The sequence below is a fragment of the Apium graveolens genome, chromosome 1, assembly GCF_009905375.1.
Source record: "Apium graveolens cultivar Ventura chromosome 1, ASM990537v1, whole genome shotgun sequence".
Lineage (NCBI taxonomy): Eukaryota > Viridiplantae > Streptophyta > Magnoliopsida > Apiales > Apiaceae > Apium > Apium graveolens.
In genome coordinates this window covers 87,577,095-87,594,622 of record NC_133647.1, presented here as the reverse complement: position 1 = coordinate 87,594,622, position 17,528 = coordinate 87,577,095, and the positions used below count along the sequence as shown (strand labels likewise).

General features: G+C 37.3%; 1 non-coding gene across 1 annotated transcript; it reads left to right on the top strand.

Annotated features, from left to right (window-relative positions):
- The first annotated feature begins 1,172 nt into the window (after positions 1 to 1,172).
- On the top strand, positions 1,173 to 1,279 carry LOC141680524 (small nucleolar RNA R71). Its single transcript, XR_012558353.1, has one exon. It is a non-coding gene; the product is annotated as a small nucleolar RNA R71 (small nucleolar RNA).
- The last annotated feature ends 16,249 nt before the right edge of the window (positions 1,280 to 17,528 follow it).

Sequence of the window (17,528 nt, the reverse complement as noted above, 5' to 3'; positions counted from 1 at the left end):
AATCTTTAAGTTTTGGAGGTAATTTTTGTTGCAGCACAGCACTGCACTCTTCCGTTAGAGCAACGATATCAAGATCATCCAGTTTCACCTTCCTTGAAAGAATACTCTTCATGAATTTCGCATAACTAGGCATTTTCTCCAGAGCCTCAACGAAAGGTATGTTGATGTGAAGTTTCTTGAACACCTCCATAAACTTACCAAATTGCTTATCCAACTTTTGTTTTTGCAATCTCTTAGGAAAAGGTGGTGGAGGATAGAGCTGTTTCTCCCCTGTATTACCCTCAGGCAGAGTGTGTTCAACAGTAGTCTTCCTTGGTTCCGCCTCTTTTTCCTTTTGCTTCTCTTCTTCATCTACAACTTCAGCTCTTTCATTTTTTGCTTTTTCAGCATCAGCAACTTTTCCAGACCTTAAGGTAATAGCTTTGACTTGTTCTTTAGCTTCCTTCCTGCCTGGCACTTCAGTATCGCTGGGAAGTGTGCTAGGTTGATGATTGAGCACGACATTGGCTATTTGACGGATTTGATTTTCCAAGGTCTTGATAGAAACAACCTGACTTTTGCATAATAGCTTTAGCTCCTCGAAATCAGCGCTAGAAGGTGGAGCAGCACCTCCTTGTTGAGGATATGATTGCCTTTGAGCATATTGCTGAGGTTGCGTGAATCCAGGTGGATTAAATTGTTTACTTACACCTTGCTGATATGGTTGCTGAACAGTATTCTGAATAATACTCCAGCTGAAATTGGGATGATTTCTGTTATTAGGATGATAAGTAGCTGGCACAGGTTGCTGTGGTTGTTGATAATTGTTCACATACTGAACAGATTCATTAACGAGAGAACACTAATCCGTAGCATGAGAGCCTGCACAAAGCTCACAGACCATAGCTATCTGATTGACTCCATAGTTGGCTAAAGAATCGACCTTCATAGACAGCGCTTGGAGCTGTGCTGTAATAGCTGTGGTTGCATCAACTTCCAAAATACCGGCTACCTTCCCAGGCATCATCCTTTGAGTTGGGTTTTGATGCTCGTTTGCAGCCATAGTTTCAATAAGATTATAGGCGTCAATATAGGTTTTGGCCCAAAAGGCGCCTCCAGCTGCTGCATCGAGTATGGGCCGAGATTGGGCCCCCAAACCATTGTAGAACCCATTGATCACCATCCAGTCAGGCATACCATGATGTGGACACTTTCTCAACATCTCCTTATAGCGCTTCCATGCTTCGCACATAGATTCTGTTGGTTGCTGCATAAACTGAGTAAGAGCACTCCTCATAGCTGCAGTCTTGGCTATTGGATAAAACTTCACCAGAAACTTTTGCACAAGATCTTGCCAAGTAGTGATGGATCCAGCTGGTTCAGAATGTAACCAGTCCTTAGCTTTATCCCTGAGAGAGAATGGGAAAAGCCTCAGCTTGATAGCCTCATCAGTAACACCATCATATTTGAAAGTATTACAGATCTCGACAAAATTCTTGATATGCATGTTGGGTTCTTCAGTCACAGCACCTCTGAAAGAAACAGAATTCTGCACCATCTGAATAGTGCCCGGCTTGATTTCAAAAGTATTAGCCTGAATAGCCGGATGAAGGAAGCTTGACTGAATGTCATCAATTTTAGGCCGAGAAAAGTCCATAAGAGCTGGATCTGCTGCTGGAACTATACGATCACCCATGATTATCGGTTCTTTCTGCTCACTCTTTTTATCCGAATCTTCAAAATCTATCTTCTCCGGAATATCAAGAACCGAGTCTGTCTCCTCAGCTGTATCTAATGTCCTCTTGCGAGTGCGAGAACGTGTTTGCATAAACGCTCGCTAGAGTACCTGAAACACAACCGGAAACAATAAGTAACAAGTCTTAATCAATGAGTCCTAATGACCACTGATGGCAAGTACATAAACTAAACAAATTAACATCGAGTCCCCGGAAGCGGCGCGAAAAACTTGTTAGGCACAAAACACGCGCTAATAATTCATGCAAGTATACGCGTTCGCAAGTAATATAGAATGATTTCTAGTTCGTTCCTACACAGACTCAGACTAATTATATTTAATTAATACTCACTCACCAATGTATGATTACTTCTCAATGTGAAGACAATAACACTTAAGGTTGATTAACTAATTATTAACTACAATTAACTACGAGAATAAAACACTTAAATTATTACTTGAATTAACAATATTAAACACACATGAGATCATAACTTCATTACTACTTCATTCAATAGTCATTGTTATTACCCTTAGCATGTAACGACGATGATATTAATCGAACAACACGAAACTGATATTAGCCAACTTTTGTTGTACTAGTACCATTCTACCAAACATCAACAATTAAGATAGAAGTTGCACATGCATCAATTATGTTGAGACCCTATATGTCTATAGAATTTGACAACATAACGATTTAAGTGCAAGTTATTCGTTATGATTACACAGGGCAAGTAAAACGGTTACAGTTACCCACTAATCATGCATACAATTTATGAACCTATGCTAGCATGGCAAGTTCTAAATCTCAAGATTCACTGTCGCTTCACAAGAGATTAACATGATATTTATATGTTCGCGACGCACACAAGACAAATAAGCACAACCTATAGTAGATATCATACAATCATCAAAAACCAAGGTATTAAACAATTAACGAATGAAATTTATAGTAAATCCGCTACGACCCTATGATCACGATTAGCCCATGATAGAACTCATCGTCACCATGGGTTCATATGAAAACTTGATAATAACACGACAATATAAACTAACTAACTATTTATTAAAACCAGAGTACGTCACAAGAGTATTAAAGTTCAAAGTAAAGAAAACTAGCATCCACTGTTACTATGAATAAAATAATCACAAATTAACGTATGCTTCCTCTTCTTCGTTGCGGTGTGCTAAAACGGTCTTCTTTTCTTCTCTCCTTGCTCCTTGCTTGATGAATACTTCGTGTTGTGAAACGTCTCTGAAGATTACTTATATAGAAGTCTACAAGAATCAGCCGTCTCAGAAGTCCAGTAGAACACAACTTAATAAAAATCAGAATTGAATTTCCCGACTCCGGGCGGCCGCCCCAGCTTCCCAGGCGGGTGCCCCAGATCCCAGATCGGCGCCCCAGATCCCAGGCGGGCGCCTGGCATGCTTCTGGAAAAAATATTTTCCTGCTCCTGATTTTGCTGAATTCTTCGCACATTCCCCCGAGACTGATCCCAAGTACTTCCCTAGGCTTATTTTGATGAAATCTCCCTGCATACGCAAGCTACACCCTGAAATGCAAAAACACTCGAAAGCGCATCAAATACACAAAATACTTGATTTCAAGACATCAATTCAAGCCATTATAAGACGTTCTAAGTGGTATAAAATGCCACTTATCACATGTCTGGGCCCTGTGACACCTGTTGAGACGGCTGTGTCATGTCAATTACATAGGCCTCCCGAGTCTCTCCAATTCTAGGCCTCATCGCCTCGGGAGAAAGATGAACATGCTGGAACACTGAAGCCATATATGTCGGACCCTAACATCCTGCATGAATCGACAGTATGGCTCGAGAAACATAGGGGCAATCCTCCCAAACTCTTGCTCATACGCAGGGGGAATGCTATTATCCATAGCTTGCAGACATGCCAACCCCTTCTGTATCTGCAAAATACATTTGTGGCATATAATCAGATGTTACTATAATGCAAAGGAGGAAACAATTCTAAAAAATATCGGGGAAACAATTATTAACAAACTTACAAGGTCAAATGCCAGAGAGTTGTTAAACAACTCCCGGGTGCTATACTGTGGCTCTGGCAATGGCTTTGGCTTCCCAACACGCATCCGTACAATGCCTGAGTACCGCTGCATGTAGCCTGTGTCATCCACCGCGTCTGGCTAATGAGCAACTCCAACCTCGGGGTGCTGACTAAAACGGGTCCACTCACCAATCTCAACAAACCATAAACCCCGTCAGTCATAAGGATTAAACGGAATCATAGGCTTTCTATACTTTGTTATTTTAACAGGTGACCGTGGAATACCATGTCTGAACCCGAACTGTCTCATCACCCTATCAGAATGTTGATACTCAACCACATCATAGCATATCACTGAAATCCTGGCAAGACCAAAGAAATGAGCCTCCCAATCCTCAGCCGATATGTTATGATCCCCATCTGAATCCTCCTCCACCTCGTGAAAGTGGGCATATAGCGTCAATGCCACAATATCAGCTGCAACTCCATCAAACTCGCCTCTATAATGTGGCAAACTATGATGAGGCGGCAATCTACTATCACGCCTACCCATAGCCCATTTCCTCTCAACAATCCCAGTCCCAGGAACATCCTCATCCATAGGATCATCAGGAACAACATCAGCCTGCACCTTACCCTTCCCTCCCTTTCCCCTACCCTTACCTCTAACCTCCTTCACCTCCGTCACCTTCTTCCCCCTAACCTCCTTCCATGATTCCCTTTCACCTCCTTCCCTTTCTTCCTCTTAGGCTCCTCCTCCGCCTCCTCCTCCTCATCAACAACCTCCTCAACCGGCCTAGCCCAGAACTCAGCAACTGGATATGAATCACTCATAGGATCCGGAAGAGGTCTCCCAATCAAGAATCGCTCATATGCCCACAGCTGCAACAACCACGTACAACATGCAATCCTCTTGGCCCCTTTCTGTGCTGCATGCTCGAGCCCCCTATACAGATATGAAAGAACCGCAGAATCCCAAGACCATCTCTGCACACCCGTAAGATAGAGGAGGTGTCCAATGTACTTCGGGTGCACCACATTCCTACTACTGGTAGGAAATAGAACAGAACCAACGACCAATAGCAAGTATGCCTGTGTGTGGATAGAAATCCTCCTCGGATCAGGACCCGGATCAGCCCTCCCATATCTCTGATACAACCATGTGTACTTTACGCTGGCTCTGGCCCATGCCTCCTTCACCCCGTCTTCATCCAACGACTCAAACCAGTGTCTCGAAAAATATGCCAAACCACTATCCAGACTGTCGCCAACTAACGCATGTCCAGCAACCGGTAAACCCAAGATATAACCAACATCCTCCAAAGTCACTGTCATTTCCCCCTGTCTCATGAAGAAGGTGTTGGTCTTGAGACGCCACCTCTCAACAAGTGTCGTAACAAGCCTAACATCATTCTGCAAAACCACACCCGGATTTGCAAACACACCAAAACCAATACTATGCAACAAGTTCTTCTGTGCATCAGAAAAAACCCACCTACGCATGTTCCTGTTCCCACAATAACACTCTAAAGGACCCCGCTCATGTCCCTCCCAAACATTCGAACTCACATGATAGGAGTTATCAAAGATAATGTCATGACTAACTGGACCCAACAATATGTTATCCATCCTGAAACAATAAACATGAAAATAATTCAATAAACATGAAAATGGTTCATGTATGTATAAGTTATTCCAAGCACAACTATGAATACAAATTCAAAACCGCAATGCAAAGACTCTAATTCTAGAAATCTCAAACAATATCATACACCAATTCTACAAATTCCATACCGCAATATAAAAGTCTATACTCGCAACATCCACTCGCAATTATCCAACTCTCAACATCAATATACTTAAACACAATAATACAATAAATACAAAAACGATATTCAAATATTTTCATGTTATATATTGAATTCTTAATGATCAGAAGAAGCTCAGGATTTGGCTGTTCGGATGTCATCAGGATCTGATGTACCGTCAGGATTTGGTATGTCATCAGTATTTGTATGACATCAGTATATGAAGACAGTCAGCATTAGAGGATTTGTTCTGTTCCTTATAATATGAAGCAGATATCTGTTACGTCTGAGTTATAGGACTTTATTTGTTTAGTTTAAGATATGTATCAATTTCAGTTAGTTTTTGATAATTCATATCTTAGATTAATCTGTTGTAGCTGTGTAGTATATAAACATAGTTTAGGTCATCACTTAGTGGAATCACACTCGAGGATCATTCGACCTAGCAGCTCTCAAGAACATCAGTATTTTTTGAGAGGATTTTGTAACAGTTTTTATCAGAAATATAAAAAGCTGTTATATTTTATTACTTGTTCGAAACATTTATACAATTGTATCCAACCCCCCTTAAATAATTGTTTCTTTACTGAGCAACAATTGGTAGCAGAGCTCACTGATAAATTTACAATTAGAAACGATCTAAACATGTCTCTGAACAAGTATGAAAGCATTAAAATTCCCATCCTGAAAAAGACTGAATATCCAACATGGAAGGTGAAGATGCTCATGTACCTGGAAGCTACAGATCCATATTATCTAGACGTAATCAATGATGGACCCTTCATGCCAACAAAACTGGTGCCTGCAATTCCTACGGTTGTTGAACATTATCAACTGAAGGAGAAGACATAATGGACACCAGAAAAGAAAGTAGTTGTGCGGAAAGATGCAAAGGTAAGAAACATTTTGCATAACAGTCTTGATTCTGTGATGTCAAACAGGGTTATAGCCTACAAGACTTCCAAAGAGATCTGGGATGCTCTTGAAACTCAATGTCAAGGAACCATGGCCATCAAGAAGAACAGAAGGGTTGTTCTGATTCAAGAATATGAACACTTTGAGGCCAATCCTGATGAAAGTCTCACTGAAATCTATGACAGATTTCTGACTCTGCTAAAAAATCTGTCTTTGGTGGGAAAGGTGTATGATCGAGAGGATTCAAACACCAAGTTTCTGAGAGCCTTGAATGAAGAATGGGAGACTCAGACTTCAATCGACATCAGTATGATCTAGAAGTAATTACTCTGGATGAAGTCTATGGCATGCTGAAAACTCATGATTTGGAAGTTCAGCAAAGGAGAGAGAGGAAAAGCAACAAAGGGAAATCTGTTGCTTTGAAAGTGAAAGATAAAGCTTCAAGAGAAAAGTTTGTTAGAGCTGCAAGAAAGAAGAACAATTTGCCAGAATCAAATACTGATGATTCATCATCAAATCCTGATGATGATACTGATTCTGAAACTGATGAGAACATAACAGATTCTGATGTCATGCAAATGGCAGCATTGCTGGTTAAGGGCTTCAGGAGGATGCAGTTCAGGAAGTCCAAGAACAACAGAAGCTTCAGGAAGAAGTTTACAGGTGAAAGGAAGTCAACTGGGAGAAAAGATGGAAAGGACTCTAGAGTTGGGAAGGTAGACAGGACAAAGATCAAATGCTACAATTGTGATGAACCTGGTCACTTTGCCACAGAGTGCAAGAAAACAAAGCATGACAAAGGGAAGAGCAAAGCCCTGATCACATAGAGCAAGAATTGGGTGGACTCCTCTGATTCTGAAGATGAAGACACATGCTATGCACTGATGGCTAGTCTTGATGATCCTGTTGCTTTTGAGCCTAAGGTACAAACTCCTTTCTTCTCTTTTGATACTGAAAACATATCTGAATTAAAATCTATTCTTAAATCTTTGCATGGTAATTTTAAGAATAAGACTCTAGAAAATAATAGACTTATAACTGAAATTGAGATCCTGAAGACTAGGAATGAACAGTTAGAATCTGACTTAATAAATCAAATAGATTTGAAGAAAGAATGTGAGAGAGCTAAACATTCAGTTAAGATTCTTGAGGCTAGATACAGTATGTTAGAAAATGAGAGAAAAAACTCTTAAAGCCTGGACTGTTTCAGGCAAAAAGGTTCATGAGATAATCTCAAAGAAAAACTAGAAAAATGCTTAGGCTATAAAGATGGAGTTAAGGATGTTGACACTGAAAATAAAATTACTCTTAAAACTCCTGTTAAGTTTATCTCTTCAGAAGCTGATGAACCCAAATCCACTTTTAAGAAGGGTTCAACATCAGTATCACAAGAAAAACTGGTAAGTGATAAAACTCTAAGAAAGGAAAGTAAAGAAACCAGTATGTCTGCTAAGAAAGAAAAGAACTTAGGACTTTTGTCAGCAAGATAATTAAAAAAGAAAATATCTGAGGCTACTGATAAACCTCAATCAAAAAGTCCTAAAAGAAACAGGAATAGTAAGCAAGGTATATCTAAGGATTCAAATTACAAGGTTGTTCCCAATGCTCCTAGGAAAACTTGTTTAAACTGTGGAAATAATAATCATCTTGCTATTGATTGTAGGAGGAATAAGAAAAGGAAAACTGCTATTCTTGAGTCTGATGTTAGGGGTAGATCAGTACTTTATAAACCACAAAATCCTTGTTTTCATTGTGGTAGTAGTTGACATTCAATTTATACTTGTAGTTCTCATCACAAGTTGTATCACAATTACTATGAACCTTTGCCTAAGTTTAATAAAGTTGCTTGTGTGATTAATTCTTTTGGTTTTACTAAATTTGCTTCTGACAAGACAAATCTTGACAAAGGAAAGACTGTCAAAAGTACTCCTGACACACAATGGCTTAAGTTGTCCAAAAAGAGGGCCCACCAAGTGTGGGTCCTTAAAAATCCTTCTAATTAATTATTCTTCTAATTACAGGGCAACAAGAAAAATACACTTGTCTTGGATAGTGGATGTTCAGGACACATGACTGGAAATAAATCCCTACTGTCAGAATTTGAGAAGAAGGCTGGCCCAGATGTATCTTATCGAGATAAAAATGTAGGACATACTTTGGGATATGGCAACCTGATAATTGGAAGGGTGGCAATAGAGAATATAGCTCTGGTGGATGGACTGAAGCATTATCTTCTAAGCATCAGTCAAATCACTGACAGAGGTTATCATGTGGTATTCTATGACTCACACTGTGAAGTTGTTCATAACAAGTCAAAGAAAATTGTCTTGATAGGATACAGACATGGTAACATTTATGAAGCAAGGCTACATGAGAGTCTTGAAAAGGAAGCTACTTGCCTTATCTCTAAGGCATCAGTAGATGAGAGCTGGAACTGGCATAAGAAGCTCTCACATCTCAAATTCAACTCAATTAATGAACTTGCCAAGAAGCAGCTTGTAAGAGGATTGCCAAACATGCTATACTCAAGTGATAGTCTTTGTGACGCTTGCCAAAATTCTAAACAAAGAAGAGTATCTTTCAAAAGCAAAACAGAATTCTCTATCTCTGAGCCATATCATATGCTGCACCTGGACCTTTTTGGACCAGCGAACATAATGTCCATCAACAAGAAAAGGTACACACTTGTAATTGTTGATGATTTCACTAGATATACATGGGTCTATTTTCTACACAAGAAGGATGAAACTACAGAAATTCTTCTGGACCACATAAGACAAATTGAAAATGGATCTACTCACAAAGTTAAAATCCTGAAAAGTGATAATGGTACTGAATTCCAGAACTCAAAGATGGAGGAATTCTGCAAGTACAAAGGTATAGAGCAAAAATTCTCAGCTCCTGGTAAACCTCAGCAAAATGGTGTTGTTGAAAGGAAGAATAGAACCTTGATTGAAGCTGGCTGAACTCTGCTAGAGGAAGCAAAACTACCCACTTACTTTTAGGTTGAAGCAGTAAACACAACATGTTATACTCAGAATATCACTCTGATAAACAAACATGGTGTTACTCCTTATCAAATGATAAAAGAAAAGAAGCCTAGTCTCAAACATCTTCATGTATTTGGATGTAAGTGCTTTGTTTTGAGAACTCATACTGATCAGCTTGGAAAATTTGAATCAAAGGCTGATGAAGGAATCTTTGTTGGATACTCACCATCAAAAGCATACAGAGTGTTCAATCTGAGAACATATACTGTAGTAGTCTCCATAAATGTATGTTTCGATGATAAGAAGATTCCTGGTTTTAAAGACGACACTCATGAAAGCTTAATCTTTGCAAATGAAAATGCATTATTGGAATCTGGATCAAACTCTAATGAACTATCAAATCCCGATGATCCAAATCCTGACACTCCTTCAGATTCTGAAGATAATCACTGTACTAATGATCCCGAACATGTTGAGGGGGAGCAACTGAAGGGTTTTTAGCACATAAACGCAGCGAAAACGTAAATTTAAATCTTAAAAAAAAACGAAACCCTCCGCAGGATCCATGCGAAAAATAATATATAATTTGTAGTTCAGTATGTTTACCTTAAGAAGCTTTACGTTAATGGAAAGATGGAGGTCTTTAATGGCGATCCAAAAACGATGAACGGAGATCCTTAGCAGCTGCTCCTCAAGTGTGAAGCACTCCACCGATATCCACCAAGAAAACGATGTAATGAAGGAGGAGGAGATGGAGAGAATTAGAGTTTTGTAAATCTTTTTGGTTGAGGCAAAAATAGGGTCTATAATAGTATATTTATAGGCAAAATTTTCAGCTGAAAATTTTCTCATAAAATATTATTATTATTAACCCTTTATTATTCTCACTAATAATTAAAACACCTTTTAATTATTAATCCTTTTTCTAAACTCTTTAGAAATAATTCTCTCACTTGATTTAATTTCCAAAAATTAAATTCTTCATTAATAATATTAAGAACCTTTTCTTAATTAATTTATAATCAATTAAATCTCATTTAATCAATTATTAAATTTGCTAATTAATTATTTATTTCATAAATAAATAATTATCAGTCATTATTAATTAATTCCTCCACCATTAAATCATTCTCTTTTATGGTATGACCATGTAGGTTCAATATTAAGCCGGTAGTAGAAATAAATAATAATAAAACTATTTTATCATTATTTATATAAATTCTCTAATTCATTAAATATGATTAATTAATTAATCATATTTATTCTACATCGTGAGGGATACTTCTCAGCATATCGCGACTATCCGGATACTACAAATTCACTGCTTAGAATACCAAGAACCTATTCAGTGACTAGTTACCGTACAATCAATTCCTTCAACCCTGCAATGTAACAATTAAATACAAGGCATAGAACTTGTGTCAAGCCTATCTTATTTAATCACTTGCCTTCCCATTCACTATGCTTAGTTCTATTTAATGTAAATTAGAAACTCCTTTCTAATTTCATTCACTCTGGCCAGAGATTCCTGAACTAGCATAAGTGGATCAGCATTGAACATTCTCTTCCTTCACTGGAAGGGGTAGATCCTTTATTGATCATACACTATCTTCGTGTACAAAATTCCTATATCCAGTAGAGCCCTTATAATTGTCCCTTGAGACTAAGAACTAAACCAAAGCATAGTTCAATGTACACAAGATGACTATGATGACCTCAAGTCTAAGGATACTTGTACAACTATCACTATGTGAACAACTGCTGACACGTGAGTGAACTCCATCAGTTGTTCAGCTGTGTGAGTCATGTTCAATGAACTTATTCTATAATAAGCACCTACATACTAGCTATAGTGTCACCACACAAATGTCTATGAGAACAGACATCCTTCATAATGAAGCAAGCATAGTATTTACCGATCTTTGGGGATTATTAATTACCAGTTAGTAATCCTACGACCAGGAACTATTTAAGTTTAGAGTTATCATCTTTTAGGTCTCATTATTGTGATCTCATCATAATCCATAAAAAGCTTTACTCTAAACTGTGGTATATCTTATTTAAACATTTAAATAGATAGAGCCCGCAGTAAAAACAAAACAAGTCTTTTATTAATATCAATGAAATCAAAACAAATTACATAAAAGTTATTCCTAAATCCTCATACATGATTGGACTTAGGACATATCTCTTTCAATCTCCCACTTGTACTAAAGCCAATCACTCTGGTATCTAATACCCATCTTGTCTTTATGACGATCAAAGTGACTCTGAGAAAGTGGCTTTGTGAGTGGGTCTCCTACGTTGTTATGTGTGTCAACTCTCTCGACGTTGACATCTCCTCTATTTTTAACTCAGATTCACCACCAAAAACAAGAAAAATGTCCTGAGTCCTTCGCAAGTACTTAAGGATGTTTTTCACTGCTTTCTAGTGGTCTTCACCTGGATTGGACTGATATCTGCTCGTCACACTAATTGAATAAGCAACATCAGGCCTTGTACACAACATCGCGTACATGATAGATCCTATTGCTGAAGCATAAGGAATCTTACTCATACGCTCTCTTTCCTCAGGTGTCTTAGGAGACATTTTTCGGAAAGGGACACTCCATGGCTCATCGGTATGAAACCACTTTTGGAGTTTTCCATGCTAAACCTTTTAAGCACTTTCTGGATGTATGTACCTTGGGTAAGACCTATCATTCTTCTAGATCTATCTCTATAGATCTTCATACCGAGAATGTAGAATGCTTCTCCCAAGTCCTTCATGGTGAAGTTCTTTGATAGCCATACTTTGACTGATTGTAGCATCGGTATATCATTTCCTATAAGAAGTATGTCATCCACATACAATACAAGAAATGTTATCGCGCTCCCACTAACCTTCTTGTAGACATATGGTTCATCTATGTTTTTGACAAAACCAAACTCTTTGATTGTCTCATCAAAACGGATGTTCCATCTACGAGAAGCTTGCCTTACACCATATATGGTTCGCAGCAACTTACACACTAGGTGTTCATTTCCCTTGGAAAGAAAACCCGCTGGCTGTGTCATATACACTTCCTCCTCAAGTTCCCCATTGAGGAAGGTCGTTTTCACGTCCATTTGCCAGATCTCATAGTCGTAGTAAGCAACAATCGCAAGTAAAATCCGAATTGATTTTAACAGGGCTATAGGCGAAAAAGTTTCATCAAAGTCAATCCCTTGCCTTTGTTGGAATCCTTTTGCCACGAGCCTGGCCTTATAGGTCTCCACCTGGCCATCTGCTCCAATCTTTCTTTTGTATACCCACTTGCACCCAATAGGCTTAACACCTTCAGGCGCCTCAACCAGAGTCCATACTTGGTTGGTATACCTAGATTCCATTTCGGATATCATGGCACTATGCCATTTCTCTGAGTCAACACTAGTCATAGCCTCATTATAGGTCACAGGGTCATCATCATCAATGATTTACAACTCATTGTCATTCTTAATGACAAGGTCATAATACCTCTCAGGTTGGCGAAACACTCTCCCTGTCCTACGAATGGGCTGTTCTACAGAAGGTTGTTCAGTCTCAACAGGTGTTTCCACTTGATCAGTAGTAGTTTGTGCTTCTTGAACTTCATCAAATTCAATTTTGCTCCCACTATTTCCTTCAAGGATAAACTGCTTTTCCATGAAGGTAGCATGTCTGGAGACAAACACCCGATGATCGGTGTAAAAGTAATACCCTAAAGTCTCTTTAGGATATCCCACAAAATTACATTTTACGGATCGAGATTCCAGCTTATCTGGATCAACTTTCTTGACATAAGCTGGACATCCCCAAATCTTAACGTGTTTAAGACTCAGTTTCCTTTCTTTCCATATCTCATATGGAGTTTGAGGAACAGATTTGGAAGACACCTTATTCAGTAAATATGCTGAGGTTTCCAATGCATAGCCCCATAGGAATACTGGAAGATTCGCATAGCTCATCATGGACCGAACCATGGCTAACAAAGTTTGATTTCTCCTTTCAGATACCCCATTCAACTGTGGAGTATATGGAGAAGTCCACTGGGAGACTATACCATTTTCTTTGAGATAATCTAGAAACTCTCCATTCAAGTATTCACCACCTCAATCTGATCGAAGAGTTATAATACTGTGTTTGGTTTGTTTCTCCACTTCATGTTTATATTCTTTGAACTTTTCAAAGGCTTCAGACTTGTGTTTCATCAAATACACATATCCGAATGTAGATTTATCATCTGTGAAAGTAATGAAGTATGAAAATCCACGATGGCTTGCGTAGACATTGGTCCACATAAATTTGTGTGTACCAATCCTAGAAAATCTGCAGCCCTCTCTCCATGTCCACTAAATGGAGATTTGGTCATTTTACCTAATAGACAAGACTCGCATGTAGGATATGATTCAAAATCAAAGGGGTCAAGTAACCCTTCCTTATGCAATGTCCGTAGTCTATTTTCACTAATATGACCTAGCCTACAGTGCCATAAATAGGTCAGATTTTCATCATCTCATTGTCTTTTATTATTTTGTTCAATCTGAAGTAAATCATGCTCTACGTCACATACATACAGACCATTATTTAAAATACCACGTCCATAAAGAACATTATCTCTAAGAATAGAACATTCATTATTCTTAATAATAAATGAAAAACCATCTAAATCCAACAAAGGAATAGAAACAATATTCCTCACAATAGAGGGAACGTAATAACAATTATTCAAAATAATAGTCTTGCCCGTAGGCATATGTAAACTAAATGATCCTACAGATATGGCCGCAACCCTTGCTCCATTGCCCATACGTAGAATCACCTCATCTTTTTCAAGAGTCCTACTTCCCTTTAGTCCTTGCAACGAATTGCAAATATGAGAACCACAGGTGGTATCTAATACCCAAGTAGAAATTTAACCTAGTGACATATTAGATTCGATCATGAACATGCCTGAATCAGAAGCGGTAGTCTCACTACCCTTCTTCTTCAATTCTGCAAGGTAAACCTTGCAGTTCCTCTTCCAGTGACCCAACTTGTTACAGTGAAAACAAACAGCTAAATTAGGACCAGTCAACTTGTGAGCATCTAGTATGCTCCGAAGTGATAGTGCAGAAGACATGACGAATAAACACATAACAACACTTAGCAAATATTCAATTTCATTTCAAAACACTATATGAATCAGGTCTTTATTCATAAGTGTCTCCCACTAGTTTATCTAATTTTTTCAACCCCCTAAGTGAAATTTAAGCATTCATAATGCTAGTGGGAATAGGGATCCTACATTTCATCACACAACCTCGACTGTGACACGAAACGTCATGTGATGTTCAATAGGCAGACGACTCTTGTCAATTACATCTTATGTTATTACCTAATATAAGTTTAGCCTCTTGAATAATTGAGTCACGGCTGTGGCATGACAAACTCAATATTCTAAGTCAAGTCTAACCCAACATTTCGTACAATTGAATCAGTCTCCAACGGCCCACGGCTGTAGCACATACCGACCTTTAGATTCTAATTCAATGTACACATCTCTATGTAATAGACAAGTATTTCTTATTTCGAAATCAAAGCCCTCGGGTGTAGCACGAAATGATAATAATTTAAAAATAAGAACCACTTTCTACCATGTTGGAAGGCTATGACCGACACAAGCCCGTTGTGTCATTGGCTAATTACTACTTGATATTATTTAATTTTAGAGGGATTATATTACGTTACAATAATAATCATATTATAAAGAGATTCTTCCTTTTAAATTAAATATTTCAAATTAATAATCGATAATCAGATGATTTCCAGATCGGGTGGAGCATTGTCAAGAGGCGTCACTTAATAACCCTTTCTTACAAATAGAAATCTGTTGTTGACAGAATCATCCTTTCTCTCAATATTGAAAATTCATATTTAGTTACGTGTTTCATAAACACAAGAATCTCATGATCGTATTCATAATATTTATTGTTAAGGCAAGAAATAATTCCTATTATAGATTTTCTAGAGCACGCCTTATATTGATTTATGTTCACCTAAATCTATCATCGCATGGTAAACATAGGCATATATCTCATATATAAAAATAAATAAACAAGTAAATGTAAAGTGCAATAAAGTAAATGTGTTTGGTTATGGCCCCATCCTATGATCTTTATCAAGCTCATGATAAAGATCAAGGTCAATCTGATATGGTGATGGAAATAAATACAACTACTTATTACATAAGTCTTCTTCTTTGTTTAGACTTCTTGTATGCCTCGTCTTCTTCTCTGTATCACCTCCATTGGATAGCCTTCTTGAGTCTTCAATTACATTACATAGATTGAAAGTAAAACTAATCTAATGAACTTACAAGAATAACTCGAGTTACATTCGAGATTTATGATTACAAAGATTGACGACATGCAAGTCGTATTTAAAACCAAAACCAAAACCAATACACTAAGGTTGAAAGGCCATAACCATCCACCATGCTCATACAACACATAAAAGCATGTTAAAACACATAATCTGATCTTAACATATCATATTATCCATGACCTATCATAAAAAGAAAATATGACAAAAATCAGAAAAATCAGAATCAAATCAGAAAAACAAGAATCACTGTTTATGGGCAGTAAAAAATGTCAAATGCCTTACAGACGAGTCGTTGATAGTTTTAGCTATCAGTTTTGTTTAGACGCTCGTTTACCTATGGAATAGGGTATTTGTTTGCGTAAATCGGACACCAGACCAAGATTTCAGCAAATCTGCAGCAGCCAATTCAGAATCCGTATCTAATATGATTCTCATAATTCGAACAAACATAAATCATGTACATATCAGTATATATACAGATTACATAATCATCTTATGATTATACAACTCACATGAATATCATATATTCAAAACCATACATATATAAGCATATTATATCAACATCAAATCATGGCGAATCACGTACATGCTCATATATCGAAAACAGTTAATCACATAAATGAATTAAAAACTTTTCGCAAGTAGCTCTGATACCATTGAAGGGTTTTTAGCACATAAACGCAGCGAAAACATAAATTTAAATCTTATAAAAAAATGAAACCCTCCGCAGGATCCATGCGAAAAATAATATTTAATTTGTAGTTCAGTATGTTTACCTTAAGAAGCTTTACGTTAATGGAAAGATGGAGGTCTTTAATGGCGATCCAAAAACGATGAACGGAGATCCTTAGCAGCTGCTCCTCAAGTGTGAAGCACTCCACCGGTATCCACCAAGAAAACGATGTAATGAAGGAGGAGGAGATGGAGAGAATTAGAGTTTTGTAAATCTTTTTGGTTGAGGCAAAAATAGGGTCTATAATAGTATATTTATAGGCAAAATTTTCAGCTGAAAATTTTCTCATAAAATATTATTATTATTAACCCTTTATTATTCTCACTAATAATTAAAACACCTTTTAATTATTAATCCTTTTTCTAAACTCTTTAGAAATAATTCTCTCACTTGATTTAATTTCCAAAAAATAAATTCTTCATTAATAATATTAAGAACCTTTTCTTAATTAATTTATAATAAATTAAATCTCATTTAATCAATTATTAAATTTGCCAATTAATTATTTATTTCATAAATACATAATTATCAGTCATTATTAATTAATTTCTCCACCATTAAATCATTCTCTTTTATGGTGTGACCATGTAGGTTCAATATTAAGCCGATAGTAGAAATAAATAATAATAAAACTATTTTATCATTATTTATATAAAATTCTCTAATTCATTAAATATGATTAATTAATTAATCATATTTATTCTACATCGTGAGGGATACTTCTCAGCATATCGCGACTATCCGGATACTACGAATTCACTGCTTAGAATACCAAGAACCTATTCAGTGACTAGTTACCGTACAATCAATTCCTTCAACCCTGCAATGTAACGATTAAATACAAGGCATAGAACTTGTGTCAAGCCTATCTTATTTAATCACTTGCTTTCCCATTCACTATGCTTAGTTCTATTTAATGTAAATTAGAAACTCCTTTCTAATTTCATTCACTCTGGCCAGAGATTCCTGA